The sequence below is a fragment of the Ambystoma mexicanum genome, chromosome 3p, assembly GCF_040938575.1.
Source record: "Ambystoma mexicanum isolate Mex_15411 chromosome 3p, UKY_AmexF1_1, whole genome shotgun sequence".
NCBI lineage: Eukaryota > Metazoa > Chordata > Amphibia > Caudata > Ambystomatidae > Ambystoma > Ambystoma mexicanum.
The window spans coordinates 758,235,684-758,245,037 of NC_090925.1; positions in this window are offsets into that span (position 1 = coordinate 758,235,684).

Here is a 9,354-nt window from a genome sequence, read left to right on the forward strand (position 1 = left end):
CCTAGTACAAAATGCCCCCCTGTTCTATCTACATACCACTTACCCCTGCAAATACCCGACGTGCCTTGAACTACATAATCACTCCAACTATGCAAAGCCACCCTGAATCAAGATGGCTCCTGAATGGTATCTCTGATCCATGTAAGACCCTTCTGGTCAAGGTTCCTTACAAACCAGCCAGATGAATAAAAAAATAAATAGTGCATTGGTGGGATTGTGATCTCTAGCAATGGTAGGCATCAAGTGAAAACACCACCATCCTGTATCGGGGAGGCATTTCATATCCTCCTATCACAAAATTCCCCCTTGTTCTATCTAGATGCCACTTACCCCAGCAAATATCCGACATGCCTGGACATACATAATCACTCGAACTGTGCGAAGCCACCCTGAATGAAGATGGCTCCTGAATGGTATCTTTGATCCATGTAAGACGCTTCTGGTAGAAGTGCCTGATCGGCAAGCCAAATACATATATAGTTCATTGGTGAGATGGTGATCTCCAGCGATGGCAGGCGTCAAGAGAAAACACCACCAATCTAGATTGAGTCGGCGCGTTCCAGGTTCGGTGTACCAGTTTCCTGGTAGATTTTAATGACCTGTTGCCAAGGAGGGCACCTTGGGTCAGAAATTGGTAGATGGAGTTCTTCAGTGAACTTTCTGTTCAGGAGGGCTTTGGTCTAGGCTTTAGGAGAATTTGGTGCTGCAGTAATGACACAAAAAATGGCGCATGAATCACTGTACAAGTAATATCACTTTACTACAGCAGTTGATAGTTGCGATGATGCTCCATCTATAGTCGGACGAGCTGGCAAACAAAAAAAGTGTTGCCGTGCCTGCCAAACGTCTGGTGGCCCAATTGTTAAGCAACTGTTTGACCATCCGCGGGCACTGAACATCTTGAGACCTTTTGGGAAATTGAGTCTATACGACAACATTGCAATGGGGATTTGGTAAATAACCAGGGTTGGGAATGCAGTTAGGGTGCCATCTCTCATTCACTGCGGCAATCGTGTGGGAGCTGCACCCAAGGCAGGGTGTTTCAAGGCAAGATTCCTTGATCAGCTCTGGGTTCTGGATACCTAGGCCCAAGCGTATAAGTCGTCTATGGGCTGGTGCACCATATGGCAACATAGCATCCTTCCAACCTGGAGTCATGTACAATCGTGGTGGGGGTCCATGATTTGGTTGGCGCCACCATCGCGGGAGACGTAGGGAGGGATTTCTGGAATAGCTGCATTCTTCGACAGTGTGGTCACGTGTGGTTGCACAACTCTCCCTTCAGCCCTCGGATGCAAAACTGGCAGCTTTACAGTGTCCCATGGAAGGGCACTACTTTAAGGAGGTCCAGAGAGGGTCGAGTAGGGCAGAAGGCCTGCACAATGTTGCGCGTAGCACAACCTCCCTACCATGCGTAATCGCAAATGTGAGGTGGGGGTATTTAGAGCAGCCTTCTCGCTAACTTTCTTCGTGGCCTCCAGTTGGGTGAGCAGGCCTTGGCAAGGAAGGCTGGGGAACAGCAAAAGGCGCTATATGTGGTTGACCCAGTGAGCAAAGAAAGGGGTGTCAACAATTAAGATCATAAGAAAACAAATGACCAGGTTGGGTCAATGGTGATGCCGGGTGTTTTTCTAACCCTAAATCATGTACCCCATCCAGATTACAGGTAGAGTTACTCACACGACCAGGATTTGTTGCTAATTCTCAAAGATTGCGCTCAATTAGCCACACAATAGTTTTCAAGCGCCTATGTGGACGTCCTTGGCCAACAGTCTGTGAACACACACACACAGAAGTGCTTAGAATCAGGACATCCACAACAGCCACGTAAAAGGGGTTAAGTGAGCAGGTCCTACAAAAATTTGAAGTGGTCATTTTTCTAGTAAAAGTTGAAAGACATATTGTGGCCACCCCCTCAACCCTTTTCATTCCACTTATGAAGAATGGTTGGCATGAATGGCGGGCCACGTGTTTTCATGAACTATGCTCAAGAAATGGAAGAAAGGGGTGAGTATGCAGTGGGCAGTGGGTGATTGGCTGGGTAGACTGAGAGTGAGTTGGAGTGAGTCTCTCCTGGCAATATGCTGACTACCGCAAAATAAGGAGTCACCCGACAGAGTGGTACGCTCCTAGATGGAAAGGATCATACCAACCTGGGAAGGGACCGCCAATTAACAAACATCACTGGTATTGCTAGCCAGATTTCCAGATAGAACAGGAAGCATCTGCCCAGAGACCATTGCCTGCTTCGGGTGGGATGGGAAGGAGTCACATGTGTTGGAAATGGAATCCATGAACAAATGGAATGTTGCCGTGACCAGGTTCCACGGGAGTGTGGGCTTTGGGGCCACATGACACCGGGGAATAGACCACAGTGCGTACGGGCACTATACAGTGGATGTGGTTCACCAGTTAGGACTGGGCTTTCTCTTCTTCATGTTGACCTTTCAGTGTGCTCTAGAACTGCCTGGCTGCAGGAGGACAACTTTATTAATTAGTGGGTGAATTTCCGAGGGGCATAAACCTTCCCACAACATGCCAGTGTCACACATTCCTTTCCAACCTGGGAGAGCCCTTCTCAGGAGACGTCTGGGCCCCTGGTAACAAAAGAGAACTATCTGTGGGCAGTCTAGCAAGCACGCTCCTCACGGCAGTGGGGGGCATATTCAATGACTTAAGGGTACCAATAGCGGGAGATAATCCTACAAGGGTGGCGCTCTCGCGACAAAGTGGGATAAAGAAAAAATAAATTAATAGCTTGTGTACTCTCTCAACGCGTCAACTGTATCTGGCGCTTGTTTGTTTTTTTTTTAGTAAATCCGTGATGAGGTGTTTTTCCACTATTTCGAAAACCATGTTTTCTGTTTTTTAATAATTTTAAAAAAGTAACGTGCCCTGGATTATATTTGTGTGAGGCAGTCTTGCACTGTTCCTGTTCTGTGAGGCTGAAGCTTGAACTGCTTCTATCTGTGCTGTTCCTGTTCTGTGAGGGTGATGCTCGGGCTGCTGCTTTCTATGATGTTCCTGTTCTGTGAGGGTGAAGCTTGGGCCGCTGCTATCTGTGCAGTTCCTGTTCTGTGAGGGTGAAGCTTGAGCTGCTGCTATCTGTGCAGTTCCTGTTCTGTGAAGGTGTTGTATGGTGAAGCTTGGACTGCTGCTGTCTGCTCTGTTCCTGTCCAGTGAGGGTGCAGCTTGGACTGCTGCTTTCTGTGCTGCGCTGTTGTGTGAGGTTGATGCTTGAGCTGCTGCTTTTTTATGCTGTTCCTGTTCTGTGAAGGTGAAACTTGGACTGCTGCTGTGTGTACTGTTCCTGTTCTGTGAGGGTGAAGGCTCGACTGCTGCTGTCTCTGTGCTTTTTCTGTTCTGTGAGGGAGTAGGTTGGGCTGCTGCTATCTGTGAACTCCCTGTTCTATGAGGGCAATGCTTGAACCGCTGCTGTGTGTGCTGTTAAAGTTATATGAGGATGACGATTGGGTGCCTGCTGTCTGTGCTGCCCCTGTTCTGTGAGGATGAAGCTTGAACTGCTGCTGTGTGTACTGTGCCAGTTGTGTGAGGGTTAAGATTGGGTTGCTACTGTCTGTGTTGCACCTGTTCTGCGAGGGTGAAGGTTGGACTGCTGCTGTCTGTGTTGATCCTGTTCTGTGAGTGTGAAGCTTGAGCTGCTGCTATCTTCGATGTTCCTGTTCTGTGGGGATGAATCTTGGACTGCTGATGTATGTGCTGTTCCTGTTCTGTGAGGGTAAAGCTTGGGATGCTGCTGTCTTTGCGGTTCCTCTTCTGTGGGGATGAAGGTTGGGCTGCTGCTGTCTGTGCTCTTCTTATTCTGTGAGGGTGAAGCCTGGACCGCTGCTGTGTGTACTGTTCCAGTTCTTTGAGGGTGATGTTTGGACTGGTGCTGTCTGTGTTGTAGCTGTTCTGTGAGAGTGAAGCGTGGACTTCTGCTGTCTATGCCATTCCTGTTCTGTGAAGGTGAAGGTTGGACAGCTGTTTTCTTTGCTCTTCCTGCTCTGTGAGGGAGAAGCTTGGACTACTGCTGTGTCTACTGGTAAAGTTATATGAGGGTGAAGATTTGGCTGCTGCTGTCTGTACTGCACCTGTACTGTGAGTGTGAACCTTGTACTGTCGCTATCTATGTAATTCCTGTTCTGTGAGGGTGAAGATTGGGCTGAAGTTGTCTGTGCAGTAACTATTCGGTGGTAGTGACTTCTGCACTGCTGTTATCTGTACTGTATCTGCTCTTTGCGTGCAAAACGCGTACACTTCTTTTGCTGTTTGTGGGAGGGGTGCTTGCAATGCTGCTTGAGTGGGCACGTGGAAAGGCACATTTTCTTAATTTGTTGTTCACTTTAAACATGCAATTTTGCCATCACTGGGACTGGCTTCCAATATCCCACAAAATGAAGACTGGGGGTGCTGGGAAATTAGCACGTGCTCACTTACCACCCACATCTCTGAAGGTCATGCATCGATTCTCCTCCTCACTGCAGTGGTTGGGGATGCAGAAATCGCCATCACACTCGTAACACATCAGGGCATCATCTGGGGAGAGAGGAAATGGAAGCTTAACAGAGCCAGGCAGAAGAGATGTATGGGAAGGCAGTGCCAGTACAGCAGCAAAAGGAGAAGGGAGGAAACGGAAGCTTGATAAAGCCAGGCAAAAAAGAGACATAGGAAGGCAGTGCCAGTACAGCAGCAGAAGGAGAAGTGAGGAAACGGAAGCTTGATAAAGCAAGGCAAAAAAGAGACATAGGAAGGCAGGGCCAGTACAGCAGCAGAAGGAGAAGGGAGGAAATGGAAGCTTGATAAAGCCAGGCAAAAGAGAAGCATAGGAAGGCAGTGCCAGTCCAGCAGCAAAAGGAGAAGGGAGGAAACGGAAGCTTAATAGAGCCAGGCAAAAGAGGGCATGGGAAGACAGCGCCAGTACAGCAGCAGAAGGAGAAGGGAGGAAATGGAAGCTTAATAGAGCAAGGGAAAAGAGGGGCATGGGAAGGCAGCGCCAGTACAGCAGCAGAAAGAGAAGTGAGGAAATAGAAGCTTAATAGAGCCAGGCAAAAGAGATGCATGGGAAGGCAGTGCCAGTACAGCAGCAAAAGGAGAAGGGAGGAAATGGAAGCTTGATAAAGCCAGGCAAAAGAGAAGCATAGGAAGGCAGTGCCAGTCCAGCAGCAAAAGGAGAAGGGAGGAAACAGAAGCTTAATAGAGCCAGGCAAAAGAGGGCATGGGAAGGCAGCGCCAGTACAGCAGCAGAAGGAGAAGGGAGGAAATGGAAGCTTAATAGAGCAAGGGAAAAGAGAGGCATGGGAAGGCAGTGCCAGTACAGCAGCAGAAGGAGAAGTGAGGAAATAGAAGCTTAATAAAGCCAGGCAAAAGAGATGCATGGGAAGGCAGTGCCAGTACAGCAGCAAAAGGAGAAAGGAGGAAATGGAAGCTTAACAGAGCCAGGCAAAAGAGTTGCATAGGAAAGCTGTGCCAGTACAGCAGCAAAAGGAGAAAGGAGGAAACGGAAGCTTAACAGAGCCAGGCAAAAAAGAGACATAGGAAGGCGGTGCCAGTACAGCAGCAAAAGGAGAAAGGAGGAAATGGAAGCTTAACAGAGCCAGGCAAAAGAGTTGCATAGGAAAGCTGTGCCAGTAGAGCAGCAGAAGGAGAAGTGAGGAAATGGAAGCTTAATAGAGTCAGGCAAAAGAGATGCATGGGAAGACAGTGCCAGTACAGCAGCAGAAGGAGAAGTGAGGAAACGGAAGCTTGATAAAGCCAGGCAAAAATGAGACATAGGAAGGCAGTGCCAGTACAGCAGCAGAAGGAGAAGTGTGGAAATGGAAGCTTAACAGAGCCAGGCAAAAGAGTTGCATAGGAAGGCCGCGCCAGTAGAGCAGCAGAAGGAGAAGTGAGGAAATGGAAGCTTAATAGAGCCAGGCAAAAGAGAGGCATGGGAAGGCAGCGCCAGTACCGCAGCAGAAGGAGAAGAGAGGAAATGGAAGTTTACTAGAGCCAGGCAAAAGAATTGCATAGGAAGGCAGCGTCAGTAGAGCAGCAGAAGGAGACGTGAGGAAATGGAAGCTTAATAGAGCCATGCAAAAGAGTTCCATAGGAAGGCGCCGCCAGTAGAGCAGCAGAAGAAGTGGGGAAATTGAAGCTTAATGGAGCCAGGCAAAGGAGATGCATGGGTAGGCAGTGCCAGTACAGCAGCAAAAGGAGAAGGGAGGAAATGGAAGCTTTTTAAATAATTACAGGCAAAAGAGGGGCTTACGAAGGCAGCGCCAGTACAGCAGCAGAAGGAGAAGTGAGGAAATGGAAGCTTAATAGAGCCAGGCAAATGAGTTGCATGGCAGCAAAAGGAGAAGGGAGGAAATGGACACTTGATAAAGCCAGGCAAAAGAGAAACATAGGAAGACAGTGCCAGTAAAGCAGCAGAAGGAGAAGTGAGGAAACGGAAGCTTGATAAAGCCAGGCAAAAAAGAGACATAGGAAGGCAGTGCCAGTACAGCAGCAGAAGGAGAAGTGAGGAAATGGAAGCTTAACAGAGCCAAGCAAAAGAGTTGCATAGGAAGGCAGCGCCAGTAGAGCAGCATAAGGAGAAGTGAGGAAATGGAAGCTTAATAGAGCCAGGCATAAGAGATGCATAGAAAGGCAGCACAGTACAGCAGCAAAAGGAGCAGGGAGGAAATAGCAAAAATGTGGAGAGGGGGTAGCATGAGGAGGAAGTGTAGCAGATCCCCCACCTGTTACCCCTAAACAGGTGGACCTATATGTGTGTCAGCCATGTTCCATAGGGAACATTTGCTGGTGGAGCTACTACAAACAGTGACCTCACCTGAGTGGCATGAAAATGCTTTGTGCCTTCCATCCTTTTTGCCCCCTGCAATTGTATGTAGCATGTGGTGGGACCTTAGGCTTGCAGCTGGGCCCTGCCAATTTCATGTAGCATGTGGTGGGACTTTGGGTCTGTGGCTGGACCCTGCCAGCTGCTATGCGGGATGTACCACTATGCTGAACAATCATAAACCCTCATGGAATGGATTTTGTAGCCGAGGGTCGGCACCCATCCTACATGCAGAGGCTGCAGGGGACACCCCCTCTGACCCCTGTGAAGCTTCTCGGCCTGGTACTGTGGTTTGCTCCACACACTTCCCCCTATTTTGCATTTGTTTTTCATCTTTGCTGGCACACCAAAACATTGCCCATGCACCTCACTGGGATCACACCCAACGAGGGGCGGGGAGAGTAGGGCTGCTGTGCCCCTCTCTGGCTGTAGGCTGTGTTGTAGGGAACAGCACCCCTGCAGCGCCAGTGCCTCCACCTGGGCCCCTGCTGTGATTCCCATGCCTCATGCCTGGGGCTGGGGCAGAGCCTGATATCTTAGTGTGAATGTTGCTGTACATTTCTCCAATAGCAACTGTAGATATTGTTTACCACATCTTAGAATCTAGAACATACTCACACATGATGATGAGTACTTTTCTAAGTGCCCCGACCAAGTTGGCTTAAACGCCTAATTATTTAATATGCAAAACAGCACCTTTTGCCCAAGTACAGGGTACTTGTATGGGGACAATGTTTGCACCCAGTTTGGCAAATGTGTATTTATTCTCATTTTAGAATTTGTAAGGTGCTTTATACAACAGAATTGTGTTTCAAAGCGCCATATGAAGAGCATCACTTTTATGTGGGTACCAATAGATCACGGTTTGGTATCGCTTTCTCCGCTATAGTAATATGCAGACGCCCCAATGAGAAACTCCTAGAATTGAAAACTTTGTGCAAACAAACATAACGTCCATCTTACATGCATGATGTCCTGGATCCAAGATTCCGTTAGGTGACCTGGTGAGTAAGTTTGGCGATAAATAGAAATATACAACTCTCCTTACAGAGGATATTGGGGAAAACACCTTCCTGCGCCACCAGACCCTGTCACCCTTCATGAACAATCCCCTTACAGGCAAAATGTAAGAATAGGGACAATTTAAAAAAAAAAAACATTATTTGTATATGGTTTACAAAAGAAACCTTTACAATTGAAATATCACAGAAAATAAAATCACACAAATATATGAGGGTACATACAATATTTCATAGATTAACAAATAACTTCACACTAATTACTTTTACGAATACATGGAATTACTCAACATCTCCGGAGGTCGCAGAATTACAGAATTATCATCAAATATTTAAATTCATTCTTCCAGGGTAGACTAAACCCATAAAACCATATTCTTAATTTTAAGAAAAAAAAAAAACAGACAATTTCATACCTAATATACTTTGACTGTGGTGGAATACAATGTTGATCCCTATTATGTAAAAACACATAGGCCCTCATTACGACCCTGGCGGATTTCGCGGTGCTAAATGCACCGCGAAGCACGGCGGAAAGCCGTCGATAGCGCCATGGGGGTTGGCGGATTTACCACCCCATGCCGACCTTGGCGGAGCGGTAAATCCCCAATCCCCATTTTACCCTTCCCCATTCCCATTCTTGCCCCATAGGGTATAATGGGAGTGGGGAAGGAGTTAATTACGCCGCCGTAAAGTACGGCGGCGTAATTAACAACGAGGTCCCTTAGCGCCATGGTTTTCTCCGCCCGGCAAAACCAGGCGGAGAAAACCTCCATGGCGCTAAGGGAACTCGTAGTACGGCGGACGGGTCCGCCGCGATTAGCGCTGGCGGAAACCCACTCCGCCAGGGTCCTAATGAGGGCCATAGACTCAGAAAATATATAGGGACAATTAAAATGACAAATATCTTTCTGAAGTTGACCTCGGTGTCCCCCATTATCTGATAGAGTGATGCCAGTTGGGTACCAATGATCCATTGTGAGGGAAACAATTATAACAGTTTTTTACAATACATTGGAAGCCCTACTGAGAACAAAATAAAACACGCATTGGTAAAGCTATCATACGTAAAGTGGAGCTTTAATTGCCTCAGTAATGCCACCATTTGGCTGGCATGGTCATCATATGATAAAGAATCTTGCCAGTGTACTGAATGCGTGCCCTCAAATGCCCCAATCATACACTAAATGAAACAGATAAATACATGTGCATGCGGGCACGGATCCTTGAGCACACTCTCCGTCTCTTGGAAGGCAAGCACTTAAGAGATCACCCATCTACCAGTGGGAGTCCCCCAAGGTTCCATCCGTGGGCACCTCTCTTGCTAAGCTCAACTCCTCGTTTTGGTTCTCCTACCACCTATTTGCTGAAGATACCCAAATCTTCTCCCTTCCTACCTTTAACTCTGTGCTCTTCTCCTGAATCTCGAAATCCTTTTTAACCCCATGTGCTACTGGATGGCACACCATTGCCTTGTTTGTGACTTGTGTGAGACGGATGTCATTGACTTCC